This window comes from Capsicum annuum, chromosome 1 (assembly GCF_002878395.1).
Source record: "Capsicum annuum cultivar UCD-10X-F1 chromosome 1, UCD10Xv1.1, whole genome shotgun sequence".
NCBI lineage: Eukaryota > Viridiplantae > Streptophyta > Magnoliopsida > Solanales > Solanaceae > Capsicum > Capsicum annuum.
In genome coordinates, this window is record NC_061111.1 from 124,316,025 (window position 1) to 124,339,409 (window position 23,385).

Here is a 23,385-nt window from a genome sequence, read left to right on the forward strand (position 1 = left end):
ATCTTCCTTCACAATGTGGAATAAAAGGTGATTCAGAATTAGTTTCTTGAGATATCGACATATATTGATTAGATATGCGTTAATGGTGGATTTTTATTGATCTTCTATCAAAGAATCTACATTATGTAAAAAATAACATGGTGCAGTGTTCTTAATGAAACCTCTTATATATTATTCTAGCTTTAGGGTTGATACTGAAATGAATTAAGTCATAACTTGGATATCTTTCCCTAATTTTTTGTCCTCATACTATGTGGAGGCTCTCTTTTCATTGGCATCAACAGTGGAAAGCCTTTACAATTAGATATGGCCACTATTTACAAAACTAGACCTAATTGTGCTAGAGTTAAGGTCCAGGTAGATATTGCCGCTAATCTACCTAAATTTTTACATATGGTCATAGTGGATGAATCTACCAGAGAAAAAAATACAACCAATGTTAGAATACAATATGATGCATTGCCATAGTGTTGCAAAGAATGTAGGTTACAAGGTCATAATAAGAAAGGATGTAGGAAATTAAATCCTAATCTTAGAAGGCAGTACAATAATTCAAAAGAAAATAAGAAAAATGAAGAGGGCCAACAACGAGATGTAGCAACACCAGAGATTTATTAACAGGAGGTTGCTGGACCAAGATATAATGATTTCCCTCCAAAGATCTTATCAGTGGTAAAGTTGCTGGTGATCCAGTTGTTTGGGCTCTTGTGGAAAAAAAGAAACCTATAAAGAAAGGAAAGAGGTTAACAAAGATGCAAGAGCTAATCCATCAAAGGAGATAATAGTTACAAATAACAAGTTCAAATCTTGGAAGGAGGAGAGAAAAGAGATAGGAGGGGAGCAACTAGATAATCTAAAAAATAAGGAGAAATGGTGGAAAGGGAAGAAGAGAATAAATAGAGAGAAGATTTAAGCTTACATTCAAATGAAATGGTTCAAATCTGTAAGCAACAACAGATTTCCCTTGCAGTAGGTGAACAAAATGGAGCAAATATAACAGAGTAGGAAGTTCTAAAAGACACTCAATAATAGATTATTTATAGTAAGAGATAATTTCCAATCAGACAATTTACAACATAAGTAGAATTCGACAATTGACATACCAAATGTGCAGAGTTTAGAAAATAAAGAAGAGATGGAGAAAGGAAATAAACAAAAATTCCCATGTAAAAGAGAGATATGTCAGATCACTGATGATCAAATTGAACTACACTTGCAAATGCTGAATTCCATCAGCCTTTACAAATTGATAGTTTTGGAGTGGTTGAACATGTAAGAGTATCATTGTTCCCATTTTAAAATTCCACAAATAGTTTTAATATTGTAGTAGATATAGAGGTCCTAGAGAGGTAGGTGGTTGTACATAGAAAATAACTTTCTCTAATCAAGATTGTGAATGATTTGGTTTCTCATAAGGCAATTGAGATAACAATAACACATTCTAGTATGAAGATTAATAACCAGCTATAAAAAGAACAACCAACAACCAAAAGAAGATTATGAATAAGAAATGAATGATATAAATATGAAAAATATCATGAAACATGTAGATTTATGTCCAACAAATAAGATGAAGGAAAAGAAAATAAGAGCCAAGGATGATAATAGTAAACCTACTTGGGTCTTACCATTGAGGGGGTCAAGGCTAGTTCCAACTGCGTTGCAAAGCTCTCTTTCAGAATATTAGATCTGTGAGAGCTCATCATGCTTTTCAGAAAGTTCAAATATTGCACAGACATAATAAATTTTTCTATATTGCATTAATGGAACCTTTTCAAGCACCTTGCCAGATTCAAAGGTACAAGACAAGGTTTGGTATGCAATATTCAAACTATAATCAAAATGAAAAAGATGGATTTATTCTCAGCAAGATATTCAGGTCACAGTGTTAATTCTGATCAACAATTGACTACTTAGATCAACTTTGTGGATGGAAGAAAAATTATTACCACAATAGTATATGCAAAGTGTGATGTTATTGGCAAATTAGATTTCCCAAATGATATTTACTCATTAAGTGATAGTATGAGATTACCATGGTTGTTAGGAGGTGATTTCAATGTCATTTTGGATGAGGATGAGAAAATTAGAGGGTTGCCTATTTACCCTCAAGAATATTAAGATTTTGCATTTTGAGTAAATTCTTGTGAACTTTTTGATATCAAATTTAAAGGGATCTCATTCACATGGTGGGATAGTAGAATTGATGGTGCTTGTATATTTAAAAGGTTGGATAGGTATGTCTGATGAATCAAAGGTTGTTGAGGATGTTTGTGAATGTTAAAGTTAAACATTTAGCCAGAACTGGTTCTAATCATGCTCCTATTTCGTTATCATGTGGGGGATTAGATACACATATTTTTTAGCCCTTTTAATTCCAAAAAATTTGGACAGAAGATAAGGATTTCAAAAGGGTGGTAACTAACAGCTGAAAGTGTGAAGAATCGGGTAACTATTTCATTAAATTGAAACAAAAAATGAAAAATACTAAGCTGGCACTTTCAAGATGGAGTAGAGAAAAGTTTGGTGATATTTTTAATTAGTTGATGACTACAGAAGATATTGTAAGGATTATTTATTTGGATAAAATCTTTCTCCAGAAAATAGAATGATACTTCAACTTGCATAGGCTGAATTAAAAAATTACCTTCACTATGAAGAAAAGTATTGGAGGAAGAAAGTAACGGTAAAATGGTTTGTTGAAGGTGAAAAATACACTAAGTTTTTCTATAACTTAGTTAATGGTAGGAGAAAAATATTGCACCTAAATAGAATTGGCAAGGAAGATGGGGTTGTGCTGAAGGAAAGGAAGAAGTTGCTGCTGAGGCCATTAAATTTTATCAGAAATAGTTCACTACTGAGACTGAAGTGGTAGATTTAACTTTGCTTAACTTTTTCCAACACTAGTTATTTCTAGGGATAATCAATTGTTAAATTCCATGCCAAAAGGAGAAAAGATTAAAACGTGGTTTATGAGGTTAATGGTGATAGTACTAGTGGTCCTGATGGTTTCACAGGGCAATTTTATCAATCTTGATGGGGTATTATGGGATCTGACATATGTGAAGTTGTGGTTGCTTTTTTTTTGGCAGGATGTACTTTTCCAAAGTCAATTACTCATATTAACTTGGTCCTACTGCCCAAAAAGAGAATATGTAGTTTTTTTTTCTGACTTGAGATCAATTAGTTTGAGCAATTTTTTTAACAAGGTACTGTCTAGAATCATTCATGATAGAATAGAGAAAGTAATTCCCAAAATTATTTCTCCAAACCAGTCAGGGTTTGTGAAAGGAAGACGTATTACAGAGAATGTTTTATTGGTCAAAGAGATAATATGTGATATAAGAATAAGGGGAAAACTAACTAATGTTGTGATTAAGTTGGATATGGGCAAAGCATATGATAGAGTAGACTAGAGATTCTTGATTAAAGTGCTTGAAAGAATGGGTTTTGATGGATTTTTTTTTGGAGATTTGTGACTAATAACTGGTATTCTGTGCTAATTAATGGATAATCCTATGGTTTATTTCATTCTACCAGAGGTCTCAAACAAGGAGTTCCTTTATTTCTAGCCCTTTTCATCCTAACTACTAAGGTATTGTCGAGAACTTTAAATAGTTTATTTAAGAATAATGACTTTAAGGGGTTTGGAAGACAAAATGGCATGATAGAATTAATCATCTAGTGTATGCTGATGATACTATCATTTTTCATTGAGGAGAAACTAACATTGCAGATGGCCATGGATAGTCTTAAGAAATATGAAAAGATATCAGGGCAAATGAGTAATAAACACAAAAGTTGTTTTTATGTTTTTCATAAGACTGTTGAGACTATTGTTCAAGCGATCGAAGACATTAATGGCTTCAGTAAAGAAAAATTCCCTCTAATATATCTTGGGTATCCAATTAGACATGCTAGGAAGAGGAAAATCATTTTACTGAAATAATGAAGAAAGTACAGAATAAGGTACAAGCATGGAAAGGTAAATTATTATCTTTTGTTGGAAAACATGTTTTGATAAATAGTTTTTACAAAATATTCCAATTTACCTACTTTATGCTACTGTTCCACCAAAATGGGCCATTTATGACCTTTATAAAATCTTTGCTATGTCCTTATGGAATTTTAAAGAGAAGGAAAGGAACAGACACTGGGTGGCTTGGACAGAAGTTTGTTGTCCTAAAGAAAAGGGTATCTTAGGATTCTGGTCTCTGTTTGATATGTACCAAGCTTTATATGCCAAGCTTTGGTGGAATTTCCAAACTAAGAAATCCCTATAGGCTAAGTTTATGTGGATAACGTATGTAAAAAGAATAGACCTTAAATTGATGAATGGAGAGGAGGTTCACAAATTTGGAATTACATAATTGAAGCAAGAGATTTTTTGATCAGGATATTTGGTAGGAACCTATAAGAGGGAGTGATAGTGTGTGGTATGATAATTAGACACAACTAGGAGCTTTGCATTATTTACTTCCTATAAATAATTTGATGCATGAAGGAGTTGAAGATGTTACAGATTTGATACTGGGTAACAATTGGAATAAGATATTATTGAACCAATTATTGCACGAAGAGATCAGATCTTATTTTTTTGAAAAAATAAAAGTAGGGGAAGAACTTATAGATTGGGATGCAACTTGGTAGAAATGATCGGTTCTGGAAAATTTACAATTTTTAGTGCTTGGAATAAGGTCAGGGTAGAAAAAATGAAACAACTATTGTTTAAGAAAATTTAGGTGAAAGGATTACCTTTCAAAATTGCTTTCTTATCATGGAGAGTTCGCAAGAAAAGGATTCCAACTGGGGAGATGTTGGTGAGAATACAAGGTGCAAGCACAGTTATCTATTGTTGTTGTAATGATACAAAAATTAAGACTTGTGAACATCTTTTTTGTACTTGTTTTGCTGCTAGGAATATATGGCAGTAACTTGCAAATGCAGCTGGTATTGAGGGTCCCTTTATACAACTTAAGAGCACTATTTTTCAAGTGGTGGCAAGCAAATTGTAGCTCTAAGTTAAAGACTATTTACAAAGTTATTCCGACTATTGTGATTTGGTATTTGTGAGAGGAGGAATATAATCTATCATGGTGGAAAGATACCTTATCAACACATGATGTCTGAAATTAATAGAAATATTAATTTGTTCTCTATTATAACTTATCTTTGGTTAATAAATATTCCTGCTACTTGGTCTTTTATTATGCAATTTTTTTGAGAAATATTCACTTTTATTGGTAAAAAGAATCATTAAGTGGAAGATGCCTAATAGAGGAGGATTCAAGTGTAATTCAGATGGTTCCTACAAAGGAAATTTGTGACTAATTGCAACAAATTTTTGTATCAAGAATGAAGTGGGAGATTTTGTATATGGGGAGTCAAAAATAAAAGGGGAAGGATTACTCTGTGTACCAGTACTTTGTATTGACCCCCTTCCTTCCCAGGTTCGGAGGCACAGTCTAGGAGTCCAGATAATCAGTAGATTCTTCAATAGATTTGCAAAGTCAAGTGGTGAGCCTTCTATATTCCGGAAGGCCTGATGTTTGGCAGTTTATTTATCATTTAATAGTTTTGGGTCTACTGGGGGCCTTGTCCCAGTTTTCAGACAGTTGTTTATTTTAGTCATGTAGTAGAGATTTCGGAAATGGTTTTCAGATGTAGATAGATTTTGTGGGACATTATTTCCTATTATTGATTTCATTAGACTCGTGACCATGTTTCCGTAATATTGTGTATCTTCCGCATTTCTTTTTATCATATGAATTATGTGCATGATTACCAGATAGATAGGGGTATTACAGGACTTCATGGTTTGGAATGCTCGTCATGGCCAGGGCCTCGGTTCGGGTCGTGACACCTGACCATAGGCAAAACCAAACCAAAGAAATAACAAAAATAAATAAAGTCTATAGCATGAAATAGAGCCTTATGGAGTATGGAAGCTCACCACTCAGTTTGACTCAAAGCTGTCCTCGAAATCCAAATCACTAAGCAGGAGGAATGGTGGTATGAACGGTTCCTGCATCACATGCCGATACAGTTCCCGAAGATGATTAGCAATGTGAAAGCTAGTATGTACTCAGGGATAATATAAAATAATGCCAGTAATTCAAAACCAAAGTAAATAACCTCATGCAATCACATATATACATATATATACTATGGTGGGAAAGGGAACTGGGTTTAGCATGCATTCAAAACCTTTACCTGGGTTGTGTAGCTTTGCCATCCTAAAACCACCCATGAGTTTATGGGTTTAACTCCCCTTGATGAAAGGGCCTTAGTATGTTTTAGCCACACGATTAGAGAAAAAAACCTGAGATGATTAGTATATCTCCCAAAATATAAAGTGTGACATCATGCTCATGATCACTATGACTAAACCTCACATCGGCAAACATGAGTTTCCAGTATTGGTCCCCCTGGGACCTCTACCTTCCACGGCTTTGCTACATACCCTCTTTTAAGACAATATTAAAACTATTTGAACATTCCAACCATTTACCAAGAAGTCTTTTATTAGGCATTAACCATTGGTATCATCATACCAAAACTAAAGTTTGCAAGTCTATCCATTTATGCCATACAAACCATTAAACCAATTTGACTCCAAAGTTTTCAATTAAACTAATATCATGGCCACCAAGGCCTTTCCAACCATTTAAAACCAACCAAACTAATTTAGGTTCCATTACCATATTATGCAATGAAAGGTTTTAAGAATACTCAAACTATGTGACAAAATCATTCTCATTGGCATTTTAACAAACATGTTGAGGGAATATAAGTTCCAAAACCAAAACCAAGTATCAATTGAACATTCCCATGCAACCACATGTTCAAACCAAAATTATAACATGAAAAATTATAAGAAAATATGGGAAAACATTATCCTACCATGAACAACCAAAACCTCCAACATCTATTTCCAAACCAAAACATTACCACAATAATAGAATGAAAACCCCATTCATTAAAACATATGCTCTTTGTAAAATAACAATGAGAGAGTAGTAACATGCCTTAGACACCAAGAAAGATGTATAGAATCACTCTTGAAAGCCTCTAATTGATTATCTTGATAAAACCCTAGACCTTTGCTTGAGATAGAGTTTGAGAGTGATTTTAAGAGTGTTTGATTGAGAATAATAGGTTAATGAAGTCCCAAAACGTATTTTATGTCGTGATATCAAAAGGAGTTACAAAGGGGAAATGTCTAGAATATCCCCAACTTAAACTGTAAGGATGCCGCAGTTGGTTATGAGTTAACCCCTTGAGTCGCGACCACAAGATGTGACTCATACCATTGAGTCATCACCAAGACAGTGTGTTTCACACCCACACACTGTCCACTATACAACTCCCTGACCGATACTCGTGACCATACCATACAATGCGTATGTTCCAGTCGTACCTAAGGTAAAAACCACAGGAATTGACACTAGACAACATATAACTTCAGAGAATGACTCGTAACATATCCTTATGACTTTTAGTGAGCCACTTGTACTAAGATCCAAGTCAATTTACTATGTTTCTAATTAATTGAAGGATCACCGTAATGACTCATCACCACACCTAATAACCCATACCACCATACCGTACCTAATAGAAACCCAACCACCAATCACTAGACACCTTACGAGTTGGGGCGCCTGGCCTGTACCCACATAATATGACTCATATGATGAGTTATTATAAGAATAGTAATCTTAATGCTTAGGAAATTTCCAAGGTACAAAACCCAAGGTATTTCAGATATTAGTATTTCAAAGCTGATAGCACCATTAAAATTCTTATCCGAGGTTGTCTACTAGGAGTTTTTGTATGATACCAAATCCAAAATATAAAAAGCTCCAAAATTGGGAAATGAGTCAAACACCCAAAGAAAATGTCCAATAACTAGACCAACAGTTCCAATAAGTAAAAGATATCATGTAGCCATTATGGGAAGGCTAAAAATATTATAAATTCATGCAAATCAAGGGAATGACCCTGAGGGTCATTACAATGGTATAATTGAATTGTTAAGGTCCTTGCAATAAGTATATCTTGTACATAGGTGATAACCAAAAACTTAGTTATTTATGAATGATTAATTTTTAAGGGTCGAATAAAAATATGTAATTTGTGGTGGAGAATGTGTGTTAATGAATCCTTTAGTGGTGTTTTACTCAATGGTTGTACTCTAAATGATCTATTATTGTGTGTTAATTATGTAGGCATAGAAAAGAGTCATAAAGTAGATGTACCAAGGAAAAACATAGTGTAAGTTTTTGGAAATGATGGTTTGCTATGCCATTATTTAGGGTGTAATTGTTAGGGTAAAGTTTTCCCTAAGGTGGAAAGTCATAAAATCTTAGGCAAGGGTGTGTTCAAATGGAAGACCAAAATTGCGTGGTTTTGTAATGACTTTTTTCATCATTATGGATGACTTTAGCATACAAAATTTTGTGTTAAGTTTTTCCTTAGGCTGGGAGTTGAATTCTAACAAAGGCTAGTGTTGGATGAAATTTGAGGATGTATGGTCTAGGAAAATTTGAGAATGGATTAGGTGGATGTAATAAATTTTAGCTTTATTTTATACTATTTAAGACGATAATGAACCCGTAGGACTTTTTAGAATTGAATATAGGTAAGTAGAATTCTCGGTATTGATCTTGACGTAAAAGGGTTAGTTTGAGATTCTTGGATTTAAGGTGTGTTGTGAAAAGGGAGAGTTTTGAAGAAAACCATACATTCAGCCTTTCCCATGTTGATATAGCAACATGCTTCAAAGTGGTTAAAGTCCTACTATAGAAGGATCAATGTCGCTAAAACGATATAGGTTTCTATGTTGGGGTAAATTGTTGTTGAGTTAGATTTTTCCTTAAAATATTTCATTATAAAATGAAATCTAATATTATGGAAGGCCAAAGTATATTTAGGCAATTTAATTGATAAATTAATGTGTGTGGATAACTAATGTGTTGCATAAGCTGCTCTGAAAGTAGTGTCTTTCTAATTTGCACTCGTTCTTCTCTTTACTCAATGGCCGTTCGAGGATGAATGGATAATAAATAGGTATTTGTTGTAACGATTGATTTTGTTGTGATTAAAAATATCACAGGTTAGGACATGTGTCTATCATTTATCATAAGTGTTAGGATTAATTGTTAGTATGGGAGTATATTTGATATGTACTAGGGTCATATAGTACCCCTAACACAATGTAAAGTTGAAAGTAACTTTACCAGTTTAGTTTTAGGCTAAGTTTAAGCTACTCAATTGCAAACCGACATTTATTTTTTAATATAATGATATATGGAGCCTAATACCCATCAAATAAAAGATTTACGAGTCTTCTTTATAATGCAATCGACCGCTCGTTAATCAATTTCTTAAGTATAAAGTTATAGCCGCATTACTGAAGACTATCCGTGATAAAAAAAACTGAGGATGTTGTAGCGAGCCCATTTCACTGTAGTGATATCAACAATAGTTTAAAAGCAGATTTTGATAGGTTTTCGTGTCAAAAACTCAAGTATTTCAGTCCTAAGTCCTAGAGGGACAATTTTCTCATGATTAGGATGGAAATCCTTCGTTGAGATAAGATCTTACTCCTTTTTAAATAACATTTTTTGTTCACTTCTAGAATCATTAGAATGGGAAATTTACCTTGAAATTCTTATGATTTAGAACCCTAGGTTCATGAATTTATGGGGAAAACCCATGGGTATATGTATTTTCACCTAGAATTGATTTTAAATTGTGAATTAACTCTTCCTAGTATGAATTAAGGTTCAAAATATGAAAGTTGATAGTTGGGGACCTTGAATTCAATAAAAGTGATAACTTTAGATTTAAAACTCCATTAATGGAATTGGATTAAGATTAGTAGAATAAAGTTGATGTTTAATCGACACTTGGATAAATTTGTCGGCCATGAATAAGGGTAAGTGGGTTTGATCCCGAAGATATTTGTTTGATGAGTAGTTTATTAGTTACTCATATAATTAATGTATATTAGATGGTTTATCCTTTGAAAATATAAAGAATAAATAAACATGGTGTTGCTTATTGGTTGCAGTATCTTAGCACCCAAGTAGGTTAGGGTATATGACTAGTAACTATGGTTAGTAATCGTATCCATATTATAAATTTGATAGGAGAATCATGCTTAGGCCCATGAGCATGGAGTTTGGGGACAGCTCCCAAGTGCATACACAAGTATACGTGGTCTTATCAAGTAGTAAAGTAGCTTCAAGAAAGCCCAAGTATCGATCTCTCAGGGACTTGCATTCGCAGACTATCCAATTATAGTTCAACAACTGAGAAAAAGTCAAAAAAAATGTTTTAGAATTGTAAACTAAAAAGAAACTAAACTAATGCGGAAAAGTAATGACTTTGGACAATCAAAGGATAGAAGCCAAAGGTTAAGGCTTAAGAACAATCATAATATGTTATTGAACTTGTTTCATTAAATCGTTTATCTTGGTTGTTGATTCGTATGGTTAATCGCATGATCATGGTCTCCCGACCTCTAACCGTTTACCTAATTTGGACCTTACAACTACATTGTTGAGCGGGGATGTAATAGTCCAATTAATTTCTTTAAGCCATCATCCTACGTGTGAATCAAGTAAGGCTTCTAAGCACATCCCTGTCCTAGTGATAATTCAAATTCCTTATTTTATGAAGAAACAAGAACCATACTTTGTTTATTCCCATGTTCTATTTCCCCATTCCCTCTCCCGAGATCACAAGGTCGACAATACATGTATTCTAAGAGTGATCAATTCTCAAAATAATTAAATCAAGAATAAACAAACAACCATAATGATAAGCAATTAAATGAAATTAATTCAAAATGAAAGTAGTCATGATCTTGATCTTAACCTCAGATAGGGAGTTTTAGCCTTTAATGAAAATATTCATCATCCAATTCCTTGGATCGATGACACAAACCATGAAAGAAACTAAAGTTAAGATAATAAAACCCTTAAAAGATGTTGTGGTAGCCTCCAATATCTTCCAAGGATTTCCAAAAGTGATTAAAAATGTTTACAAAGTTATATTTATAGAAATAAGGTAAGCCCAAGTAGTGTTGGCCAAGGAATCAACGTGCAGTCCAGGGGTGAAATGGAGCATGCGACGCACAATGTATTCCATAGGAATGGAGCATAAAACACATGAATATCACACATAAAAAATATTTTGAGTCCCTTCTGATTATTTTAGTGTGTATAACACTCCAAGATACTTTACCACGCACCTTCACTCCCCCAATACATTTTAGGTGTCCAAATTTGTGTCAAGTTGCGTATTGTGCTTCCGTGGTCCATTCCAAGTCTTTTTGAGTTGTTTACACTTGATTTGGAGATTGTATATCATTCATCTAAAATCATAATACATTCAAAAATCATCCTATATCATTAAATACAACAATTTAGAGCTCAAAACAATACAACATCCAAGACGGAGAACTAGAAACACGAGCTAAGCATAGGCTTCGTTCACTTTGATTTCTAACTTATTGTTTTGACTCTTGTCTTGATGCAATTGACCCTTTAACATTAACAAGAAGTTTTTGAACATATAAATACACAGTAACAACCTTTGGAACTCATTAAACACGTTAGAACCTAATACGATAGACTAGACAAACATCTAGCACAAGCTAGTCATACTAGTTTTCTCGATTGACTTCTAAATGATCAATTTGAATCAAAACTTGTGTGGAAACACTATTAAACATTGTAAACACATAAATGAACACTTAAATGCACATTTATATCATTATAACCACATTAAGTACATGAATCATCCTCAAAACAAGGCTAAAAAGGCTAGAATAGCAACGCTAAAATACATAAATTCACCTAACATCACCACCCCACATTTAATGCCTTGTTCGTCCTTGAACAATTCTTAACTATAAGTATCATGAGATGAAGAGAAAACACAATTTTACTACATGCAATAAAATCAAGCTATTACTACAATGACTATATATAATGCAAGTTTACAATACTACACATGTTATTCGCAATTGAAAGCTCAAAAATCCTACTCCAAAACATCCTAGACTCAAGAATTGACTCAATATATGAAAACTCATGCATATTCATCAATATAAAACATCATACAAATAACCCACATTCATCAAACATGTGCCCTCTCAACAAGAGAGTTACCCATAAACACTCATAATAATGCAATTATCATAATAGGTATACAAATTAAGTTACGCTCACTCTCACAAAGAATTCACAAATTAAACATAATGAACCATAGGCTTGCCCTTATTGTCATACTCCACTAATATTAGAATGTGAAATTTAGGATCAAATAAGTCTTTTCCGGGTTGTAATGTAGGCTAAGGGACAGTAGGAAATATTTTGGCGAAGAATAGTGACTATCTTTCCTAAGTGCTTTAATACACTACATCATACATTTAAAACCAATTTCCAACAACCAAATTACACTATTTTTTTTGACTTCCCCATTCTTTTGTTTTTGCCCCATCTCTTAAGAATTTTCACAAACACATGGTGGGTGAATTGTTTATTCCTTCAAGATTTAATTTTTTTTCTTTTTCACAACTATAGGAATATTTCTAACACCATATACATCACTCCCAACCACCACACATCAAATATAAACACCAATGACTCTTACCTTGGGGCATCAATTTCACCTTTTTCTTCTTCAATTTCTCAAACTCCTTACTAAATCAATTTTTATTAAAGAACTTAGGAGCCTTTTTGGATCAAACTAAGGTTCATAAAAGAAGGTATTAGGCTACTTATGTGGCTACCAAAGAAAAAGCTAAAGGCTCAATGGGAGTTAACTTGGATAATACACAAGGGTAGAACTAATAAAAGGTATGAAACAAGGCTATCAAAGAAATGCCTATATCATCTCCTAAACCCACATTCTTTATTTCACTTCACACACACACCGGCAAGTTCTAGAAATCACATGCAACAAGGAATATACAAAAACCTTACACGCACATGTCACATACTCAATTCACTAAGATCATCATAGACTCCTCACCAAATAATACTATGAATTGAAAATTAATCCAACAAGTAAAAGACTCACAAAATGAGCCTAAGAGTCTCAAAATTAGAAATTCACCCAATTACATGCTTTTACAAACAAACCCACTTGCACCATGTAATAAAAAATAGCACCAACAAAAATATCTTACATAATTTTTTTTAAATTGAGCCAAAATTTAGGAATTTCCCCACCCCACACTTAAAAATCTACTTTGTCCCCAAAGTGAATTTTAAAAAAAGTGATATAAATACTTCTTGAGGCCTCTAGGCCTATCTAGTAGCATCTTTACACATTAAAGAGGCCCGTGGACCTCACACTCAGTCTTCTTCATGCTTCAAGCTCAGGTTTATGGTAATCAGACTTCCCATTAACCTGTGACTCAATCAAAAACAAAAACTAAAAAAAAAAACTAAAAAAAAATCATATCTTAGCTTGGGTTGCCTCCTAAGAAGCACGTAATTTAGTGTCGCGGCATGACATATATCAACTTTTCCCTCTACTTTGAGGATATAAATTTCACCCCCAACTTAACATCAATCTTTTTTCCTCGCTCTTAGGGTGGTGGTACAAATATTAAGGAACTGAGTAATAGAATGTGTATGGTAATCCACTCGTCCTTAAAGTGAGGTATGTTTTTATGTTGCTTATCCAGTGTAAAATCAAGAATATAGGATTCTTGTTCCTTATATTCACACTCTTCCACTATTTTAAATGATTCCACAAACAAGATATCATCTAAACATAATGTAGAAAAGTTCTTTGAGTGAGGCCCAACAAATCCCACTTCAAAATTTACACTATCTACAACACCCTCACTCTTATTTACTTTCTCAATTTTAGTCTCAAAAGAAAGATGACAATTTAGTGGCTACGATTCTTGTGTTGGTGGTTGTATCTCCTCAACTTGTTCACAACTTTAGTTTCTGAGTACTTAGACTTCCTCAAATTATCAATAACTTTGTCTGCAACCAGTTGGGAAATCAACTTAGCATCTATCTCCAGCTGATTATATAATTGCTTTGTAGCCTCCTAATGGTTCTTCATGTCTGCCAAACAACTGTACTTGAGATGCTAAAAGTTGTTTTATCATCTTTCCAAATTTCTCGTTTGAATCGTGGCCTGCACATTTGGTTGTTGCTGCTAAAATTGCTGTTGGTTGTTCCATCATTTAATTTGTGGCTGATTCTGCACCTTTTGATTTTAGTTATTTATATAATTTTGCCTTTCAGCATAGGCCACAAACAATTCTGAATCGGGATTGACAGCACATATAGTTGCAGTATGACTACTTTGACCACAAACCAAACACCAAGTTGCAGTTTGCTCCATAGATAGAACAGTATCCACATTATATTATGCAAGTCCCATCCACAGACTTCCATCAAAATCTAGAAAATAAGCCTCATGATGTGGTCCCTCATAAAAATAACAAAAATCGTCATCACTCGAATACCATCTATCTCAGGCTGACATATCAAGAAGTGTGATAAAAAGAGAAATAAAAGATAATAAAAAGAAACTAAAAAAAAACTATTTACAACTCAATATAGAAAAACTAAATATAAGATAGTTGACTAGTTACAAGTCCCCGACAACGAAGCCAAAATTTGACAGTTACCAAGCACACACACAAGTGTATGTGGTCTTATCAAGTAGTAAAGTGCCTTCAAGAAAGCCCAAGTATCGATCTCTCAGGGACTTGCATTTGCCGACTATCCAATTCTAGTTCAAAAATTGATAAAAAGTAAACAAAAAGGTTTTATAATTAAAAAACAAATAGAAACTAAACTAATACAGAAAAGTAATGACTTTGGACAATCAAAGGATAGAGACCCAGGGTTAAGGCTTAAGAACAATCATACTACGTTATTGAACTTCTTTCATTAAATCGATTATCTTCATTATTGATTCATAGAGTTAATCACATGATCATGGTCTCCCGACCTCTAACCATTTACCTAATTGGACCTTACCACTACATCATTGAGCGGGGATGTAATATTGTAATTAAGTTCTTTAAACTATCATCCTACGTGTAAATCAAGTAAGGCTTCTAGTATATCCCTGTCCTAGATGCTAATTTAAATTCCTTATTTTATAAAGAAACAAGAACTGTACTTTGTTTATTCCCATGTTCCATTTTCCGATTCCCTCTCCCAAGATCACAAGGTGACAATACATATATTCTTAGGGTTATTAATCCTCAAAATAATTAAATCAAGAATAAACAAACAACCATAATGATAAGAAAATTAAATAAAATTAATTCAAAATAAAACTAGTCATGATCTTCATCTTAATCCTGGATAGGGAGTTTTGGCCTTTAATGGAAATATTCATCATCCAATCCCTTGGATTGATGATACGAACCATGAAAAAAACTAAAGTTAAGATAATAAAACCCTAAAAAGAATTTGTGGTATCCTTTAATATCTTCCAAGGACGTCCAAAAGTGATTAAAAATATTTAAAAAGTTTTATTTATAGAAATATGGTAAGCCCAAGTTGTGTTGGCCAAGGAATCAACGTGCAGTCCAGGGGTGAAATGGAGCATGCGACGCACGCTGTATTCTATAGGAATGGAGCATGCGATGCATGAATATCTCATGTAAAAACTATTTTGGGTCCCTTCTGAGTATTTTGGTATATATCACGTGCCAATATAGTTTCCCACATGCCTTCACTCTCCCATGACATTTCAGGTGTCCAAATTTGTGTCAAGTTGCATATTGTGCTTCTGTGATCCATTCCAAGCCTTTTTGAGTTGTTTACACTTGATTTAAAACTTATATGTCCTTTATTTATCATCATAATCCATTAACCAATAATACTATAGCATTAAATCTAAAAATAACACAACATCCAAGATAGAGAACTAGAAACACGAGCTAAGCATTGTCTTCATTCACTTTGATTTCTAACTTATTGTTTTGACTTTTGTCTTGATCCAATTGACCTTTGAAAATTAACAAAAATTTATTTCACATATAAATACACAATTATAACCTTATAAAATCATTAAACATATTAGAACCCTATATGATAGACTAGACAAACACCTAGCTCAAGCTAGTCACACTAGTTTTCTCGATTGACTTCTAAATGATCAATTTGAATCAAAAATTGTGTGGAAACACTATTAAACATTGTAAACACATACATGGACACTTATATGCATATTTATATTATTATCACCACATTAAGCACATGAATCAGCCTCAAAACAAGACTAAAAAGGCTATAATAACAACGCTAAAATGCATAAATTCACCCAACATCATTTGGATGGATAAATCATGGATTTATTTTTTAAAGTATATAATTTTTTATTATTATGTTGATGTATGAATCCTTGATGGGTGTTTGGATTTGTATGACTTCATGGTGGAATTTAATGTGAATTTTGTGAATAAAGATGATAATGAGACTGTGTTAGCCTATAATCTAGTGATTTAGCCTAATTACTATAATAAAATATGAACTTGGTATTATGTATATTAAAATATAATATAATCTTGCTTAAATTTAGTGATGAGAACTGACTATGGTAGGAGAAGGCTGTGACATAACTCAAAAGCCAAAAGTTAAGTTAGGCTAAGGGTTAAAAGGTAAAAGGTATAAAGGTGTTTGACTAAAACTAGATGGTAATTTGAATAGAGTTAAATGATTCGCTAATGGATTTGATCTCTAACCTTGTAATGAATTGAAAGTAAGTTTTGCTAGATAATAGAAGAATCTCAAGTCTCGATATGCATTAGTAGGATTGGATGAATGAATAAATTTATGAATGTTGGACAATATTTTAGAATTCTTTGGTAGTGTGCACTTATAAAATGAGTACTTGAATTTAATGAATATGGCTTAATAATTCTTTCTTAAATAAGTCATGGATTTGGTTTTAACACATGCTTTAATTGATAAAACCAATGATTTATATGTACTTTTGATTTGGTGTGGTAAAGTATGATCGTTATTTACCTAAAATGATTAAATCGAGTTGACTAAGTATTTGAGAAGTTTCCTTTTGTTGCAATGAATACTTAAGGAAGAAATGTGTTAAACGATGCTCTAAGTATAATTGCATTCAATAAATTTGTATGCAAATCTTTTTAGTTATTACAAGTGTTGGTTATTACAATTGTTTTTTGTAATTATTGTGATATTTTATTGGTAATTTATGGGGTGTATTGTTGTTTGGACATCTTTATGGGATTTGTGGAATAAGGTTGGTAGGCATTTAATGTTTGGGTTTTGGTACATGGACAGAGCTCATCCTCTGCAGGTCATAGTTAGTAGGCACATGTAATGACCCGCCAGGTCATTTTTATGCACTTTCGTACTATATTGCATTTATAGATTCTCATATCTACCTAATTCATTTATGTCCTGATGTAGCTGACAGTTCAATTACCGAGTCGCTCATTTGTTTTTTAGATCCAATTCCCTGTTTTAAAGTTTTCATGATTATGAATTGGATATTTGTGTCTAAACTATAGGTAAAAAGCCTATTATGAAAATTTTGACAATATAGTTAGCTCTAGAACATTGATTTTACGCTAGCAGATCCTCGTTCGAGTCTTGAGGCTCTAGACTTATTTTTGGCTATTGGGCGGAAATTGGTTTAAACTACCCTTCAAGTATAGGACTCATATCTGATCAAAATGAACTAGGCTGGAAATTTTGATGGTGTGGTTGAGTTTGAAATGATAAATTTAGTATGGTAGAATAGTTTGTTTGCACTCACAAGATTTTGAATGAGTCCTGAGGAGTTGATTGGAGACTTGTCATCAAGCCAAGCCTGATGGTGCCTTCAGTGCTGGTGCCATCAACTTAGCAGTACCTTGGCCGCCTTGGAGATGTTTCCTTAGTGTGCCTTAGAGTGCCTAAATAGAATGGATTCTTTGGCAAGACCATCGCCTGAGTGGTGCCTTGGCCACCTGGGGCTGCCTCTGGCATGCCATCGACTGAGCGATGCCTTAGTCGCCTAGGTGTGGCTACCTGGGTAATACTCTATGCTACCTTAGTGACAAGGATGGTGCATTTTAGGACTTGTCATTTATGATTATAGCCAATCTTTAAGTCCCAAAACCCTATTAAAATCCCTAGAGAGCTAAGAAAGTGTGGAGATCGATCCTTGGGTTTTGGGATGAGTTGGAAATGTTATTTTGGTCATCTCTTCATCGTTATTCCCATAAGTTCCTATCAAATTTCTTGGTTTATTCCTCAGTATTTACATGTGGATTTAGGGCTTGTTAGTGATAGATTTTCCTATTTTAGGGAAAATAATCATTCATCTTACAAGGACATGTTGACGGTTTTAACGTTGTGATTCCAAAAATGGGTCCCACATGGGATTTTAGCTCAATTTTGGACTCGAAGTATTTATATGCAATCTGGGTACTGTTATTTTCATTTTAATTCATAGATTATTATTTTGAGTACACGACATCGTGCAATCACTTCTCGAAATAGAAAAGTTCTGATCTAATGGACTTTATTGAGAAATTGACAGTGTCTAGGTAGGATAGGGTTATGTAAAACCCTAGATTTTTGCCTCTAAAAATTTCTTGATTCTGTGCTCACTGCCCAGGTAACGACTCGTCTAATGAGTTGAAGGACTCATTATGAGTCGTGGGACCCCAATCATAGCCTGACCAGTGTAGGTTCCCAAGTTACTATTCTAATTATGGACTCTACCTTATGAGTCATAAGGTAAGGTCATGAGTCATGCTGAGGGACTCATGACCAAACCAGTGGATTGGCCAATTTTTCTGTTCTGAGTACGGCTAGGATCCTACGAGTCGTAATGTTAGATTATGAGTCATATGTATAACTTGTAAGGTCAACAATAAGGATGCCCTAAGTCACTTCCCAGATTACGAGTCTAAGTAATGACTTGTACCCAGACATCATGAGTCATGACGTGACCCATAGCAACTAGGGATAGTTTTTTCCTGCATATTCTTAGTCTTTTGTCCCATCCAACTTCTAGCCCATGACTTAAAATACTATTGTAGACCTATTATCATAAAATTATCATAACATAAGCACTATTTTTCTCTCTCAAATCTCCAAGGCAAGAACAACTAGGGTTTCTAAGGATTTGGCTTCTAGAGCTCCAATTGGTGATTTTTCTCCATAATTCTCTATACTTTCAGGCATGTATCTCTTTCTTACAAACCTTTTTTTTAATCATGGCATGCAATGTTGATATTTATGTGTTTTTAAATGTTGATTTTGTAACTTGGGTTGAAGGTTTTAGACAGTTGTTTCTTGAATGGTGTTCCCATGATTTTATATGCATTGTTTATACTTTATTGATGGTTTTTGAACTGATTAGGTGCATGGTCATGGTAATAAGGGATGGGGGTCATAGAATTCCCCTAAAATTAATGATTTTTATCATTGGAATTGGTTTAGAAATTATGTAACCTCAACCCACTTGCATAATGGGCTTTGAAACATGGTTTATTATATGGTTTGGCTTACCATCTTAAATTATTGCATTGCATATAAGACTAATTGGAATACAAATGATTTTATTGAAGGCCTTGATGGCTATGTGTTGACTTAATTATAAACTACAGGGGTCGAAGCATTCCCCTAAAATTTGAACTGATAAATCACAGGGGTCGGGGTATACCCCCAAGGTGATGAATAATTAGAATGGCATAATGATATTAGGTTAAAAGTGTAATTGTACCAATGGTATATATCGTAATGGATAATTCTTGAATAATAAATTTAAATGAGTAAACTATTTTAATTTGCCTCAATGGGGGCTTGTGTAGCTGCCATAAAGGTGTAAGTCCCAGGTAGAAAGAACATTAGAAACCACGTTTATCGGCATGGGGGTCTTGATGACCGTGTGCATAATTCATACCTATATATATTTATGTATCCTGTAATGACATGGAGTTGAGGCATTCACTAGTCTTCCTTGGATATCTCTGGTTCATGCGGCTAATACGCACTGAGGCCCTTTCACCAAGAAAAGCTTAACCTATATAGACCGTGGGTGCCAAGATAATGGGATAGCTACACAGTCTAGGTTAATTCTTTAAACCTCACGCTAAACCTTTTTCCCTGTCTCAATATGTTTATATATATATATGTATATGATTATGTGTACATGATTTTGTATGATTTTGGACTGACTTGATCATGGCATTATTTTGTCCCTTCTCTGAGTTGCATGCTAACACTCACCTCGCTAACCTTTCTCAGATGTTGTATCCCCATGCAATGCAGGGTTTGGAGACACTTATGCTTATAATAACCCGGTATAGGTTCCCTATTTCTAACTACCTACATGGGATTTCATCAGTCCCTATTAGTCCTCCTTGAGATTTTTGGGCTGATGATGTTCATGACCCACCGCCCTAAGGAGAAATTTCTAATGCCAAGTTTCATTGGTTTATTCATCTGCTGGCCCAGATAGTGACTTCTTAGTCTCGTCATCCAGATCGTGTTGGGTATGTTGCTCCATCCTCGATGGTTACTAGAGTTGGTTAGTTTTTAAGGTTAAATCCTCATGGGTTCATCGATGAAATCAAGAAGATATTTAGGGTGATGCATGCTACTAATGTGGAGGGTATGGAGTTTTTTGTATATCAATTGAAGGAGGCTTCTCTTGATGTTTTCATTGGTACGTTATTGATTTTCTCTTGTTATATATATTGTCTGCTTGATCCAGGTCCCACTCTTTATTATATGACCCCTTATGTGGTTGTTTATTTTGGTTTCAGTGTTGAGTGCATTTTTGATCCCTCCTCTGTGTCTACCCTGGAGGGTTATTCTATTGTGGTTAGAAAGGTCTATAGGGGTTGTATGCTGTCTATCTATGGTAGATAGACCTTGGTAGATTTGATAGAGTTTGATATAGTAGACTTTGATGTGATCTTAGGGATGGATTGACTTCACTCGTGTTATCCATCTCTTGATTGTATGACCCGAAAGGTTAGTTTCCAATTCCCTAATGAACTTGTAATAGAGTGGGAGGGGAGTTCTCTAGTTTCTAAGGGTAGATTTATGTCCTATCTTAGAGCTTGAAAGCTGATTTCCAAGGGGTGTCTTTATTATTTGGTTTTGGTTAAAGATTCTAGTTCTGGGTTCCCTCTTTTACAATCTGTCCCTTTTGTTAATGAGTTTCCTGAGGTGTTTCCCAATGATCTTCCTGGTATTCCTCTCGATAGGAAAATAAATTTTGGGAATGATCTTTTACTGGATACCCATCCGATCTCTATCCCTCCATATATAATGGCTTCATCTAAGTTGAAAGAACTTAAAAAACATTTAAAATATTTGCTTGATAAGGGTTTCATCCATCCTAGTGTGCCTTCGAGGGGTGCTCCTATGTTTTTGTACATAAGAAAGATGGTTCCCTTCATATGTGTATAGATTATCGGCAGTAGAATAAGGTGATGATGATGAACAAGTATCCTTTTCCTAAGATAGTTGATCTATTTGACCAACTTTAGGGTGCTAGATACTTTTCTAAGATTAATCTTTGGTCAGTTTATCATCAGTTAAAAGATTAGGGAAGTGGATATCCCTAAGACTGCCTTTGATGTTTCAGCTTTTGACGAAAAATTTTACACCTTTTTCAAGAGACAATTATATATTTTTGAGAAACTGCTGCTGTATTTAATACTAGATTTTAGTGTTTTCAGATTAAGGAGTCGACCAAAGAAGAAACATGGAAAAATAGTATATAAAGGCTTCTGACGGGCAAACCTTCGGACCGTCGGATATGAAACGGACCTCCAGGGTGACTGTCAGACCAAAACAGAAAGAAGAAATTGAGTGGACTTTACGACGGTCCAAGTGGCAGGCTGTCGAGCCTCCTATGGACCGCCAACTTGGCAGTCAGGCTAATATAGAACCTGGAGATCTTGAGGATCAAGTGACAGTCCGTGCAATGGGCCGCTGGACCAGCAACGAACCGTTGAGTCTGCCGTCAACCCCTAATAGAACATGACATTCTGGGATGCTTAGCGATGGTCCACTCGATAGACCATCAGTCTACCGATGGGCCATCAATGTGACAGTCAACTTAGATGCAACTTTTTTTTGAGTTTAAATTTTAAATAATCTGTACTTGGGAACGTATAAATACCAAGTTTAGGTTTTATTTTATTATCTTTTATCATATTTTTCCCATTCTAAATATTATTGTTACCAATATTCTCTGAGAATCAGCTTGAATTATGGATCTAAACATATTATTCATACTTTCTTTTGAAGATTAAGGAATAAAAACTTTGATTTCTTTGTAAGTATTTTCTAAATCTATTTATGAGAAATACAATGACTCTTTCTTGTTCTTCTATGGAGATGTGTCGCTAATCAATAGAATGATAGTCAACCGGTGGATCATCCTAACCCTGATGATGATGATTTGGGAGATGATGACTTATTGGATCCTGTCAACTGTAAGACCCCGCAAAATCCTAAGCTCAACTTAGTCTTTTAAGCTTGCTAAGGGGTCCCAGACTTAGAAAATTCTAGCTTAGTATTCAGACTTAGTATTATTTTGGCCTTTGTAAGTTGGAAACTCTATTTCACAACTCTTATAACCTTAAAGTAGCAACCTTTAGGTTGAATCATGATCAGGAATGTTAGTAGGTGTTTCTGGACAAGTTTTGGATTTTTTGAACCTCGTTTAGACCGTGTTCGAGTGACCAAAATAGTGAGTTGATGCGATCTCAGCGCGTCGCGTCATCCCTCATGTCGATAGATAATTTTTTTCCTCATCTCAAAGAAAATTCCAGTGAAACAATGCAGACTTGACGCGGTGAGTTGGCCATTGCATCGATGCCAATGATGCGGCTTGTCATCTGCGCGTCAACAGTTTGGTTTTTAGTCATTAAAAGCCGTGTCCTTAGGGCTATTACGGTCTTTTCCCATTCCTATCAGCCCCAAAACACGAGATTAAGCCCCTTTAGAGGCTAAATCCACTCACTATTCTCAAACTTCTAAAGAACAAAAACTCTAGGTGATCTAAATTCAAAAGCCAAAGCTCAAGATTTCACCATTATTTTTCAAGAATTTAGCAACCAAGGTATGCGAAGTGTTCATCCAAGGTTTCCATCCACCCTTGGAGTCCAAGAAACTCTTTTAAACTTCAAGTAGCTTGATTTTATGCTTTTCATGATTTAAAATCAAAATGTATTCATGATTATTACTATAATAGGTTTTCTATTTCATGATTTATTACATGATTGATGTAGAATTATTTGATATGTGTGATTTATCATGTGAATTTATGTTGAAACCCATGGAATTGTAAATTTGGAAATTAAATCATGATGCTTACATGTTGTTTAGT

The 23,385-nt window shown here is 34.3% G+C and overlaps 1 long non-coding RNA gene across 1 annotated transcript; it reads right to left on the bottom strand.

The window, feature by feature from the left end:
* Nucleotides 1-439: 439 nt before the first annotated feature.
* Nucleotides 440-4,745, bottom strand: LOC124896061. The gene is made up of 2 exons (XR_007052463.1): nucleotides 1,629-4,745; nucleotides 440-723 (listed from the first exon to the last, which is right to left on the bottom strand). It is a non-coding gene; the product is annotated as an uncharacterized LOC124896061 (long non-coding RNA).
* Between the last annotated feature and the right edge of the window lie 18,640 nt (nucleotides 4,746-23,385).